This window comes from Lactuca virosa, chromosome 4 (assembly GCF_052849685.1).
Source record: "Lactuca virosa cultivar CGN04683 chromosome 4, Lactuca_virosa_CGN04683_v6, whole genome shotgun sequence".
Classification (NCBI taxonomy): Eukaryota; Viridiplantae; Streptophyta; class Magnoliopsida; order Asterales; family Asteraceae; genus Lactuca; species Lactuca virosa.
Window position 1 is genome coordinate 455606338 of NC_136429.1, and position 12195 is coordinate 455618532.

The window sequence follows — 12195 nt, forward strand, 5'->3', positions numbered from 1 at the left end:
CAAGGCAAAGGGAAGAAGAGGAAGCACCCTTCGAAGGGTACAAAGGGAAAGTCCCTTGAAGGCTCCTCATCTGGAACCAAAGGTGGTTCTATCACTCATTCTGCCATCCCTAAGGATGCTGAATGCTTCTACTATCAAAATAAGGGGCACTGGAAGCGAAACTGCCCAAAGTACTTGCAGGATGTCAAGGATGGGAAAGTGAAACCATCCCATGCAGGTATTTACACTATATTGTCTAATAACTCACCATATTCTAATTCTTGGGTTCTTGATACAGGTTGTGGTATTCACATCTGTTGTGACATGCAGGGCCTAAGAAGAAGTGAGGATGTGGAGCACGGAAAGATAAACTTAATCATGGGGAACAAGAAGGTTGCACCTGTTACCAAGATTGGAGTTTATACTTTGTTGCTAGATAGTGGGTTAAAGTTAGATTTGAATAAATGTGTGTACTCGTCTGAAATGGCGAGGAATATTATTTCCTTTCATGCTTTGTACAAACAAGGTTTTACCTTTTCTTTTGATAATGAAGTTGGTAGTATTAATGCTTTCTTTAATAATGTTCTTTATTTTAAAGCATTACCTTGTGATGGTGTGTATGAAGCTGTATCGGTTGTAGATAATTTAGGAAATAATGTATTATGTATTGATTCTTCTACTAGCTTGGATAAAGCATCTTTGTGGCATTGTCGTCTTGGACATGTAAGCAAGAAACGCATAGGCCAGCTCCAAAAGGATGGAGTCTTGGAGTCGTTCGACCTCAGGTCGGATGATAGTTGTGAGTCTTGTCTACTTGGAAAAATAACAAAATCACCCTTCACTGGTACTTGTGCAAGGGGTGAGGGTTTGTTGGACCTTATACATACTGATGTATGTGGACCATTCAAAACCGCCACAAGGGATGCTAATCGCTATTATGTGACTTTTATTGACGATTTTAGTAGATATGGTTATGTCTACTTAATCAAACATAAGTCAGAAACTTTTGAAAGGTTTAAAGAGTTTAAACAGAAAGTAGAAAATCAATTGGGCAGGAACATTAAGATGCTTCGATCCGATCGAGGTGGTGAGTATCTTAGTACTGAGTTCCTCGACTATCTTAAGGAGTGTGGGATTGTCTCACAATTGACACCTCCCAGGACACCACAGCTGAATGGTGTAGCTGAGAGGCGTAATCGAACTTTATTGGACATGGTTCGCTCTATGATGAGTCGAGCTTCGCTACCAATATCTTTTTGGGGGTATGCCTTAGAGACTGCCGCCCACATCCTTAATCTAGTCCCTACAAAGAACGTTGCCAAAACACCTCATGAAATATGGACTAGGAAAGTTCCCAATTTGGACCATATCAAGATTTGGGGTTGCGAGGCTTTCGTGAGGCGCGAGACTTATGACAAGCTCGAACCTCGAAGTGAGAGGTGTATTTTCAACGGCTACCCACAAAAATCCTTTGGTTACCTCTTCTACAGACCCAGTGAGAATGTGGTCTTTGTGGCTAGGAGAGGGGTCTTTCGAGAGAGAGAATTTATAAACCAAGGAGACAGTGGGAGGCAAATTGACCTTGAAAAAATTCAAGACTCAATTGGTGAAGGAACCTCAGACACTAGCAATCAACTTGAGGAGGAAATTCCTGTTGATCCAGCTGACGAATCTATACTTCCGAGGCGTTCCACAAGGTTTAGGAACACACCTGAGTTTTATTATGGATTACATATTACTAGGGAAGGTGATACATTTATCAGTGACAGTACACTGGTAAATCTGGATGAACCTAACAGTGTTAAGGAAGCCATGGCAGGCCCAGAGTCTGCTAAATGGAAGGAGGCTATGGACAGCGGGATACAGTCCATGTATGACAATCAAGTTTGGAACTTGGTTGACAATGTACCAGGCCGTAAGACAGTCGGGTGCAAATGGATCTTCAAGAAGAAGACCGACATGGATGGGAAGGTGCACACTTATAAGGCTCGACTGGTTGCGAAGGGTTTTACTCAGACTCAGGGTATTGATTATGATGAAACTTTTTCACCAGTAGCAAAGATTAAGTCTATTAGGGTTATGCTAGCCATTGCTGCATTTCATGATTATGAAATATGGCAAATGGATGTCAAAACCGCTTTCCTTAACGGAAAGTTGGCTGAGGATGTTTACATGAATCAGCCAGAAGGTTTTGTCAGTGCAGAGTACCCCAATAGAGTGTGCAAGCTTGAGAAATCCATTTATGGATTGAAACAAGCATCTCGAAGTTGGAATCTTTGTTTCGATGAGAAGGTCAAAGAGTTTGGTTTCTCAAGAAGTGAAGATGAGTCCTGCGTGTATGTCAGAGCTAGTGGGAGTATAGTTAACTTTTTGGTACTGTATGTGGATGACATACTACTCATAGGAAATGACATCCCAACCTTGCAGGAGGTTAAGTCCTGGCTTGGGAAGTGCTTTGCTATGAAGGACCTTAGAGAAGCTGCCTATATCCTAGGGATAAGGATATTAAGAGAAATGAGTAAAAGACTAATTGGACTTAGTCAGAGTATCTACTTGGATAAGGTGTTGAAAAGGTTCAACATGCAGAATTCCAAGAAAGGAGAATTACCAATCCAAAGCAATGCCAAACTGAGCAAGGCTCAAAGCCCGAGTACAGAAGATGAGATAGCTGAGATGAGTCGATTACCTTATGCTTCCGCTGTTGGCTCGATCATGTAGGCTATGACTTGTACCCGTCCTGATGTGGCCTTCGCTTTGAGCATGGTCAGCAGATATCAGGGGAACCCTGGCAAGGCTCATTGGACTGCGGTAAAGAATATTCTCAAGTACCTGCGGAGGACTAAGGATTGGATCCTTACCCTTGGTGGGAGTGATGACTTGAGAGTAGTAGGGTATAGTGATGCTAGCTTTCAGACTGATAGGGATAACTTCCGCTCTCAGTCGGGCTGGGTCTTTACCTTAAATGGAGGGGCAATCACTTGGAAGAGTTCCAAACAGGAGACTGTAGCTGATTCGACTTGTGAATCAGAGTACATAGCAACGAGTGAAGCGGCAAAGGAGGCGATATGGCTGAGGAACTTCATTGGAGACCTTGGAGTTGTACCAGCTATTAAGGAGCCTATGGAGATTTTCTGTGACAGCAATAGTGCGGTTGCCTTAGCCAAGGAACCAAGAGATCATGGCAGATCCCGACACATTGACAGAAAATATCACTTCATAAGACACAAGATAGAAGAGGGACTCCTCGTGGCAAAGAGGGTATCGTCAGATGAGAACCCTGCGGATCCCCTTACGAAGGGACTGACGAGGGTGAAGCATTTGCAGCATGCGAGACGCATCGGGCTGAGGGACGATATTAGTTTTACAGATTAGATAGTTATTACTGAAACTTGTAAAATGTAATTGACGTTTGATGATGAATAAAAGTTGTGATTTATTTATGAGTAAAGTGTTGCTATCATTGTCAATTATTTACTATTGTTTCAGCTTTGCATGTTTTGACTTCCAGAATAATAAGTTTATTCAAACTCTCCACAGTCGGTCGTATGTCGGAAGTAGGTATGAATCAAGACTGTCATGAATTGGGATTGTAGATGACTAAAGGTGTTTAGCCATAGCAATGGTTGCTACAACATTCATGAGTACTCATAAGTTATGAGTATTGGAATAAACCCACGCTCACTTGTATCACTTCACGGAATTTATCTCGAGTGATCGTGAGACGGTAATATCATATAAGTCTTCAAACCTAGAGATATGAGTTGTTACCTATGAGTTGGTTGTGCATTGATTGCACGTATACGCATCAGTAACTTGATGTTATAAAACGTGCCTTTGTGTGCAATTCAATAAGTAGTAGAACAAGCATATGAGTCGAAGTTTATCTGTTCCTTCTAGAAATAGAAGCGATATCTGGGCCCCTCGATGATTTTGTTTTGACCTATGTACCGGGCCCGGTCAGAACTAAATTGATGTGTTCGATTAAGTTCTTTGTCAAACAAATCGGAAATCGGGAAACAAATGCTGGACAATAAGCAAGACCATGTTCCATGTATTTGTCCGGCTGATATCATGAGAGCAGAGGATTATGTGATCACTTATCTAAAATGGCGCTTCATAGTTCAACAGAGTTTTCGAGAGCTACGATTGTCGGTTGGTTCCTGAAGCTATATAGGCAAATACAGTTATTAGACTTATCCAAGTGGGAGACTGTTGGATAAGGTGTCTAAGTCCATAACTTATTTGGTATATACTTGACCCGACCCGACATGGTCCATTTGGGTTGCACTTCACCCGAACTATTTATATGGATAACATTATGAGAAGAGTATATTTGCGGCCTACTAATATATTATAAGTTATAATATATTAATATGAAATTATATTATTTAATTAGTATTGATCTTAAATTAATTATGAATTAATTTAGTGATCATAAGGTGACTAATTAAATAATGGGCTATTGTACTTATATAGTGTGGGCTAACACTCATTAGGGAATGGGCTAAGCTTAAATGGGAGTCCATGGAGCTTTTAACCCATGGATCCTTGGAATAGGAAAAGACATGGGTTATTAGGGTTTGCATGGTTCATAACCCTAATCATCTACACTATATAAAGAGGCTTATGGTGCTTGAGAAGACACTATGTGTGTGTGCATAAGGTGTGGCCGAATTTCTAGAGTGATTGGATACTCTCTCATAAGTTTTCCATGTTTGTGGTGATTTGTGATTTCCATTTGAGGCATTCACATTATTGGTGCTTGGCTCTCAAACTCTCAAGGAATCAACTCAGTAACAAAGGTATGTAATTCATCTAGTATCTTTTATGTTTAAAAGTACCCCATGTATGCTAGATAGGTTATGAACCTTGGAAAATTATTTTACATGTATTTTAGACAAACATAGATCCAAGGTTTCTAGGGTTGCATGAACACCTTAGGAGTGTTAGTTTGCTCAAAACCCAACAACTATTACATATTATATGAGTAGATACTATTATATACGTAAGGGACTAACCATTCCTACACCAAACTGTTAGCCACAGAGGTAAATGCACATCTACGGATGTCTACGGTTGATACCATTATAGGTATACTTTAAGGGACTAACTATTCCTACACCCAGCTGTTAGCAACAGAGGTAAATGCACATCTACGGATGTCTACGGTTAATACTATTCGGTAATTTCTATGACGTGTTTATCCTAGTACCAAAGGATAATACTTAAGTTATTAGATCATTACCTTTATTTTGTGATACATTCACATAAACGACGAGGTAGACTAATACTTATATAATTTCCCTATTACTTTTACTTTGTGGCACATTCACATAAACGATGAGGTAGACTATATATTTTATTATTAATAGTCATTCAGGGAAAAACCATCTTTGTTATAGAAATACACCTTTCAAAACAGTCAGGTCTTGGTAGAAGACTACTTTCAAAACAGTCAGGTCTTGGTAGAAGACTACTTTCAAATCAGTCAAGTCTTGGTAGAAGACTACTTTCAAAACAGTCAGGTCTTGGTAGAAGACTACTTTCAAATCAGTCAGGTCTTGGTAGAAGACTACTTTCATACTAGTAGGAAATATGGGATTTTCTAGGGTTTTCACACTTATATCAAATGTTGCATCAACAAATGCATGTTTTTCATAACAGCTTTCCAAATCAATGACACTTAAATACTTATGAATTCACCAGCTTTATGCTGATCTACACTTTCAAAATAACTTGTATTCTCAGGTCACCAGTAGACAGGTACGATGACCAGGTATTGAGAAGACGGAGCACAGACAAGACTCGTCTTTTATTTTGATTACATATTTTGGTGTCTTATTACAATGAAAGAACACTCATGTATTAAAACTTTACTTTTAATGCAATGGATGATGTTGTTGCTTGTTTACTACTTTACACTGTTATGATACTGTACATGACGTCCTCCACCCCTGAACGTTTCCGCCGTTCTTGGTTTTGGGGTGTGACAGATTGGTATCAGAGCTTTGTTTATAGTGAGTTGAGTGTATCAACCCATAAAAGATACACAGACTATAAATACATTGGGATTAAAACACTCTGACCAAGAGTCTATACTTTTAAATAATAAAATATTTAATTAAGTATACGTGCCTGCATTCATACTAAAATCAGTGTCACAATGACAAGAACAAAAGTATTACGATTGTTGAATATCACAAGTAAGCTCGGGGATGTATGGTCAGTCCTGGGAGCGGCATAGCCTGATCAACTATGCTGGTCCGAGGAGTGATTAGCATATGCCCAAGAATGGTTGTGATGTGGCAACAAGTCTAAAAACTTACCAACACAACCACAATGAAATACCATAGGGGTATTTAGTGTTACTGTAATTACTTATCTGAGAACTAAATAGATTTTTATTAGTATGTCAATAGTTGTTTAGTGGATACACTAAAGTTATATGTACTAGGATGTCATATACTTAGAATCTGTGAATCTTTGCTTTATGTCCTGTCCTCGTTGGGTTGGGGGCTTAGGGTTAGGGTCACTTATTCGAAGGTCTATCCTATCCTAAATGCATATAACTGGTATGCACTAAACAAGTATTAAAGCAACTGATAAAGATCCTCTTATAATTATCTTAGTTAGTTCGTCTATTTAGTTATTTCTTATATCCCTTTTCTCGAGTAGATATCATGGCTGGATTCCATCCCCACGGCGACCGGTACTTCCCAAACCAAGGCAATGCTGGATGGCTAGAGGAAGAACCAGAAGATGATCACCCAATCCCTTTGGATGATCACCATGCTGAAGGCTTTTCTGATAGTTCTGACTCGGAGCCTGAAGTCAACAACCTACCTCCAGCTGCTCAAAACCCAAACCTGAACCCCCGTCCCGCATTTCAAGGACCCACACCTCTGTGGGCCACAAACTTGAATAGGTGGAGTCAGGAACATGGTCAACCCTATCCCTACAATGGAGACAGAAGCTTCTACAACCTCACTGAGGGAGGTTCAGCTGACAGAGTCCTACCCATCATGGTTCGTAGGATTTCTCGGAACACGATACTGGGTCAAGCGACTATCGATCGAGTCGTGGAGATTGACGCCAACTCAGGCGTAAACACAGTCCGCATTCGCCAACTAGAGTCTGCGCATGAAAGGACTCTGGTCCACAATGCAGATATGCAGAGAGAACTTGCTGGAACCCAAGCTGAAGTCAGGGAACTTCGAGCTCAGCAAGTAAGATCTGACAGGCGTGTGAGGGACATGGAACGCCTTCTGTCGGAATCAAGAACTCACTCTAGTAGTTCTCGTCGCCGATAGAATCTCATCAACTTCTCTTTTGGATATAACCTAGTTATGTAAAACTCCGGTCTAATTCCCTATCTTTGTAAATCTTAGACCTGTTAGGTCTTGGTTAGGTTGTAGTCCTGTCAAAATTTTCCCTCTTTGGTTGATGTAAGGCCTCCTTCCATTGGCCATTTTTCCCGAACTTGTTACATCTATAATTCCAGTAATATTGACAGGTACCTAATCTCATGGGAATTATTATCCAAATGCTATCATCTGTTAGTGCTAGATCTACATTCAATCGTGCTATTGGGCTATGTAGAGTTAGTCCATGAGTCATTTTCACCAACTTCCTATTTAATTCTTATCAATATCCTCATCTTTTAATCTTATAGTTGAAAGATGCCTCCCCAAAAGTCAACAAGGCGTAATCCTCCGATTATTCCAACTCCAACACCAATACCACCACCTCCTCATTTCGACGCTGCTATGTTTCAAGCAGCTTTCACGGCGGCCGTAGCGGCTGCCGTGTCACACATCAATACTCCTGTCCCTAGTGGATCGGGAACAGGTGCACCTCCTTCCAACCATGGCGAGAGCCATGGGCACCCCCGGGAATGCACCTACAAGGATTTTATGAATGCCAAACCCCGAAACATCAATGGAACTGGTGGGGTTATGGTCCTAAGGCAGTGGATTGAAAAGACAGAAGCGGTCTTTGAAATCCGCGCCTGCCCAGAGGGCAACAAGGTCAAGTTTGCTACTTGTACCTTTTCTGACAGAGCTTTAACTTGGTGGAATGGCCACGTTAAGTCTCTGACTATTGTAGTGGCAAATTCGATCAGCTGGGAAAACTTGAAAGCCATGCTGATGAGAGAGTACTGCCCTCGAGGGGAAATTCAAAAACTCTAGCAGGAACTCTGGGGTCTTGAAATGGTTGGTTCCGACATATCGACTTATACTAATAGATTATGTGATCTGGCAATTCTATGCCGTGACATGGTTGCTCTTGAGAGCAAGAGAATAGAGAGATATATCTGGGGACTGTCGCCCCAGATCCAGTCAAGTGTGTTAGCATCCAGGCCTGTTACTTTTGACAGCGCCAAAGAGCTGGCACAATCTCTTATAGATCACGGAAAACACCAGAACCCAAAAATCCCTACACCCGAGCTACAAAGGGGAAACAACAACAACAACAAGAAAAAGGGTTGGAACAAGAGGAAAAGCGGGGCTTCGCAAGAATCCTCAAAGAGACAACAACTAGTGGCAATCAATGCTGCCACGGTAACCCCTGTTGTCCCTGCCAATCCCTTACCAGCAAAAACTTATGCTGGTAATCTTCCAAGGTGCAACAAATGCGCCTTCCATCAAAACGGACCTTGCAAGGAAATGCAGTGCTCTAACTGCAACAGAAAGGGGCATACTGCCCGTTTCTGCAAGACTCTAGCAAGGCCGACCGCTCAAGTTCCTAACGTCGGGGTGGGCCAAGCTTGCTATGGTTGTGGCGAGGTAGGCCACTACAAGAGGAACTGCCCTAAGGCGGGGATGGCTGGCGGAGTAGGAAGAGTTCTGGCCATAGGCCACGAGGAAGCCGTAGCTGATCCTACGATAGTTACTGGTACATTTCTCCTCGATAACTCATATGCTTGCATACTTTTCGACAGTGGAGCAGAGAAAAGTTTCGTAAGCCATAAATTTGCACATCTACTTAAACAAAAACCTCGTGCTTTAGATAAATCATTCACAGTAGAAATGGCAAATGGGAAAACGGAGAGTACTAACTGCATATACGTAAGTTGTACTCTAACTTTAGATGGCCATACTTTCAAGATAGACCTCATGCCGGTCCCAATTAAAAGTTTCGACGTCATTATCGGCATGGATTGGTTGAGTCTTCTTCGCGCCGACATCATGTGCTTTGAAAAAGCAGTTCGTCTTAACCTTCCTAACAGCGAAACCTTATTTATCTTTGGCGACAAACCTAGTACGAGCCTTCGCATCATTTCATGCATTCAAGCCCAGAAGTTCTTGCGAAAGGAATATCATGCATTCCTTGCCCACATCGTCGATACGAGCCAAGAAGTAAAAGACATTCAGAACATCCCGGAAGTACGTGACTTTCCCGACATCTTTCCCAAAGAACTCCCGAGATTACCACCACAACGCCAAGTCGAGTTCAAAATCGACTTAGTGCCAGGGGCTACTCCCATAGCCAAATCTCCTTACCGTCTGGCACCGGCAGAGATGCAGGAACTTTCCAGTCAGCTTAACGAACTTCTCAAGAGGGATTCATTAGGCTGAGCTTCTCACCATGGGGAGCACCGGTCTTGTTCGTCAAGAAGAAAGACGGATCGTTTCGCATGTGCATCGACTACAGGGAACTCAACAAGCTTACCATTAAAAATCGTTATACCTTACCCCGCATTGACGATTTATTTGATCAACTTCAAGGAGCCAACTACTTCTCGAAGATAGATCTACGATCCGGATATCACCAACTACGAGTGTTAGAGGAGGATGTTCCCAAGACAACCTTCCGAAATCGTTATGGACACTACGAGTTTGTAGTGATGCCGTTCGGATTAACAAACGCGCCCGCAGTATTCATAGATTTAATGAATAGGGTGTGTCGTCCTTACTTGGATCAGTTCGTCATCGTCTTCATTGATGACATACTCATCTACTCTCGAAGTAAGGAGGAACATAGTCAACATCTCCGCAGAGTCCTAGAAACATTACGATCGGAGAAGCTCTATGCGAAGTTCTCTAAGTGCGAATTTTGGATTCGAAGAGTCGAATTCTTGGGCCACGTAGTTAGTGAAGAGGGAATACTCGTGGACCCTTCCAAAATCAAGGCCATTGAGAACTGGTCAGCACCGAAGACACCTACAGAAATTCGTCAATTTCTAGGTCTCGCTGGCTACTATCGCAGGTTCATTCAGAACTTCTCCCGCATTGCGAAACCTCTTACAACATTGACCCAGAAAGGCGTGGCCTTTGACTGGGATGAGAAACAGGAGAGAGCGTTCCAAACGCTCAAGCGAGCCTTGTGCACCGCACCAATACTATCCCTCCCCGAAGGGATAGAAGACTTCGTTGTCTATTGTGATGCTTCAAATCAGGGGCTCGGCTGTGTTCTGATGCAACGAGGAAAGGTCATCGCCTATGCCTCAAGACAGCTGAAGACACACGAGGTTAACTACACCACACACGATCGTGAGCTAGGAGCAGTTGTGTTTGCTCTGAAGATCTGGAGACACTACCTGTATGGTACAAAAAGCACGATCTTTACAGACCACAAAAGCCTACAACATATATTCGACCAGAAAGAGCTCAACATGAGACAACGACGGTGGGTCGAGCTACTCAGTGATTACGAATGCGAAATTCGTTATCATCCGGGTAAAGCCAACGTAGTAGCTGACGCCCTAAGTCGGAAAGAATACTCTGGTCGTAGGGTCAAATCTTTGACTCTAACTATCCATTCACACTTGTCCACACAAATTAAGGAGGCTCAGCTCGACGCTTTGAAACCTGAAAATGTGGCGGGTGAATCCCTGAGAGGGATGGATAAGAAATTGGAAGTCAAGGGTGGCGGAGCCTTATACCTCATGGATCGGATCTGGACACCGAAACACGGTGGCTTCAGAGACTTGGTCATGACCGAGGCACACAACACTCGTTATTCCGTCCACTCAGGTTCAGATAAGATGTATCTGGATCTTAAAAAGCTATACTGGTGGCCTAACATGAAAGCAGATATTGCTACCTTCGTAAGTAAATGCCTTACTTACGCCAAGGTCAAGGTCGAATACCAGAAACCGTCTGGTTTACTGCAACAACCGGAGATACCGGAATGGAAGTGGGAGCGGATCACTATGGACTTCATAACCAAGTTTCCCAAGACAACGGGTGGACTTGATACCATATGGGTCATCATCGACAGATTGACCAAGTCTGCACACTTCCTGCCTATCAAAGAAACAGACAAGATGGAGAAACTTACGAGAACCTACATTAGGGAGATTATACGACTGCATGGTGTTCCCATATCTATTATCTCGGACAGAGATAGTAGATTCACTTCTAGGTTCTGGCAGTCGCTACAAAGTTCCCTAGGAACTAGGCTGGACATGAGTACAGCCTACCATCCACAGACCGACGGACAAAGTGAGAGAAATATCCAAACCCTGGAAGATATGTTGCGAGCTTGTGTGATCGACTTTGGGAAAGCTTGGGATACTCATTTACCCCTTGTAGAATTTTCCTACAACAATAGTTATCACACAAGCATAAAGGCAGCTCCTTTCGAGGCCCTCTATGGCCGAAAGCGCAGATCCCCTCTGTGCTAGGCTGAAGTGGGTGATACCCAGTTAGCTAAAGGACGAATTCCTAAAAGCACTCTCACGGGTCCGGAGATCATTCGGGAAACGACAGAGAAGATCGTTCAAATTCGTGAACGATTGAAAGCCTCTAGAGACCGACAGAAAAGCTACGCTGACAAGCGAAGGAAACCGTTGGAATTACAGGTGGGCGACCGTGTTCTATTGAAGGTCTCACCCTGGAAGGGCTTGATACGCTTCGGAAAGCGTGGGAAGCTCAATCCAAGATACATAGGGCCTTTCGAGATTCTTGCCAGAATCGGCCCTGTAGCTTACAAACTCAATCTACCGCGCGAACTCAGTAACGTACACTCTACTTTCCACGTCTCAAACCTGAAAAAGTGTCTGTCCGACGAGACTCTTGTAATCCCACTCGACGAGATCAAGATCAACGAGAGCCTCAACTTCGTGGAAGAACCAGTAGAGATCATGGACCGAGAGGTCAAGCAAACGGAACAAAGCCGTATCCCGATAGTGAAGGTTCGCTGGAACGCCAAGCGAGGACCTGAATTCACTTGGGAGCGAGAGGATCAGATGAGACTGAAATATCCTCATCT